This window comes from Pelobates fuscus, chromosome 12 (assembly GCF_036172605.1).
Source record: "Pelobates fuscus isolate aPelFus1 chromosome 12, aPelFus1.pri, whole genome shotgun sequence".
In the NCBI taxonomy this organism is placed as follows: domain Eukaryota; kingdom Metazoa; phylum Chordata; class Amphibia; order Anura; family Pelobatidae; genus Pelobates; species Pelobates fuscus.
This window is the reverse complement of record NC_086328.1, coordinates 69,222,098-69,224,821: the sequence shown is the minus strand read 5'-3', so window position 1 is coordinate 69,224,821 and position 2,724 is coordinate 69,222,098. Positions and strand designations below refer to the sequence as shown.

Below are 2,724 nucleotides of genomic sequence, written 5' to 3'. Positions count from 1 at the left end.
GGCACTTTCAGAATGGTAGGGCTGTAGGCGAAAGCAAGTGAATGCGATTTCGCTCATGTTGGTAGAATATCAATCACTGGTTGCGACAAAAGACAAGACGCTTCTGGAGAGGGAAAAAAGTGATCGATTATGACATCATAATGAAAAAAAGAAAAGCTTACGACACCTGAGGTTTCTACTTTGTCTCCCATACAATTTCAAACATTGGTTGTGACAAAAGACGAGATGCATCCGCCAGGAAAAAAGTGATCCGATTATGACATCTGTGATGGTTGCCCCAGGCTAGCTGAGGGTTGGGCCATAAGCGGATGCTCCTAGCGCTCACCAAGGACCATCAGCACCACTGCAGACTCCACTGCAGACACCACTGCAGACTCCACTGCAGACTCTACGAACCGCCGCAGCTTGGTTAGGGTCTCGCCGTCTCCTACCCACACTGGATGTATGACAAGGCTCCAGGTTCCAGTAGGTGAACCTCTATTCCCAGAAAGCGAAGCAGGAACAGGAACAAGCTCTTACAAGAGCCCAGTGAAACTAAGGGACTATGAAGAGCAATCCCTGTAGTGATTATAGCTGTCCCCTCCAAACACGAGTCAAGGCTGCGAGTTGAGGGTCAAGTAGAACTGGTTTAATGAGCACAAAGGCATTTCTTATATACAATTTTCCCAACAAGGTTACCACCCAGTGGACCTTGTGGAGCACAAGACTCAAAGTCACAACAGCCAATCAACACAGTATTGTACAGTTAGACACTCCCAGCTAATGTACACAAACCCTTCCCTCTGCCTGTGATACAATTACCAAACACAATGGACAAACTCAATTACCACAGGCAGAAAATATCCAGTTTTACCCCAAGTCCAGAAACACCCCAAAACAACAACATATCCCCATAAAATCACCCAGATCAGAGCAGGGGTTCAAAAGTTTTATGGAAGTCCCATTTGACCGACCGCAAGCATGGCTTTCATGCCCAAAACAGTTCCACAGATTTAGGCTGTGCGGCTGGTCTATCTTCTCCTCTATCCTGGAGATAATTGGCTTAAGTGGCTGTGGTAACTTAATTATCTCCATTAACAGGAAATATTTCTAAGTCAGAAACTGCTACAAAAACCACATCATTAAATTACATAACTCTTTTAATACAAGGTTTAACCTATATGTCCAACATATCCCCAGATAGCTTGGATCTGAGTGCTCAATATGTCCAATGTTAAAAGTGCCCTATAGTACAAGGAAGGATGAGGTAAAAAAATAACAAAGGCTGATAGGAGATTGAGGAGGGACAAAGCATCCAGTTTAATCTGGTCTGGCAGTGTCCCTGGGACAACACCCTGCTTGACAAACAATAGGACAGGAAAAAGGGGGAGGGGAAGAGGCACATTTTCCCATGGATTTAATGGGGCAGAAAAAGTATTTTAAAATCCAATAAGCCCAAATAGACTTTTTAAATGGCAATACCCCCCAGGGGCCGTAGTCACAGGGCAAGAGGCTGGCAAGCAGGCCTTGCCAAAAGTCAGTGGCGAAGTGTAGTTCGTCACAACATCATAATGAAAAAAAAAAAAAGTTTACGGCACCTGAGGTTCCTATTTGGTCTCCCTTAAAAGAACTAAGCATGCCTGGAGTCTGGATGGCTTCTGAGATCTGACAAAATCAGGCACTTTCAGACTGGTAAAGCCATAGGCAAAATCAAATGAATGCAATTTCACTGATGTTGGTAGAATATCAAACACTGGTTGCGACAAAAGACAAGACACTTCTGGATAGGGAAAAAAGTGATCTGATTATGACATCATAATAAAAAAGGAATAAAGAAATAAAGAAAAGCTTACGGCACCTGAGGTCCTTAGTTGGTCTCCCATACAATATCAAACACTGGCTGCGACAAAAGACAAGACGCTTCTGGATAGGGAAAAAAGTGATGTGATTATGACACCATAATGAAAAAAAGAAATAAACAAAAGCTTACGGCACCTGAGGTTCCTAGTTGGTCTCCCATACAAGTACTAACCAGGCCCAAATCTGGATGGCTTCTGAGATCTGATGAGATCAGGCACTTTCAGACTGGTATGGCCGCAGGCAAAATTAAGTGATTGCGATTTTGCTGATGTTGGTAGAATATCAAACACTGATTGCGACAAGAGACAAGACGCTTGTGGATAGGGAAAAAAGTGATCCGATTTTGACATCATAATGAAAAAAAGTAATAAAGAAAAGCTTACGGCACCTGAGGTTCCTAGTTGGTCTCTCATACAATTACTAATCAGGTCCAAGTCTGGATGGCTTCTGACGAGATCAGGCACTTTCAGAGTGGTATGGCTGTAGGCGAAATTAAGTGAATGCGATTTCGCTGATGTTGGTAGAATATCAAACACTGGTTGCGATGATATAGATTCTTTTAAGCAAACAAATAAGTTTGAATGACTATCTGTTCCTGTCCAAATTTGAGATGATTAAATTGCGTATACGCTGAAGTAAATTCACACTGACACACGGAGTTCAGGTTAAAAGAACTTCGAGAAAATTTAATGGCATCTGAATAAAAAGCGGGCTCGCAGACCCTTATAAAAGCAATATTACATCATCATAGAATATCAAGATAACAATAAATAAACATTATTAATTGGATTAGGTGTTAAGTGGTTAAGTCAATACTCTCCCATCAATATTATTAATTGGTCTAGGTGTTAAGTGGCTAGTTGGGCATCCTCCCATCATGGGATG

General features: G+C 42.1%; 1 pseudogene; it reads right to left on the bottom strand.

Annotated features, from left to right (window-relative positions):
* Window positions 1–1,962: 1,962 nt before the first annotated feature.
* On the bottom strand, window positions 1,963–2,081 carry LOC134579654 (5S ribosomal RNA; annotated as a pseudogene).
* Between the last annotated feature and the right edge of the window lie 643 nt (window positions 2,082–2,724).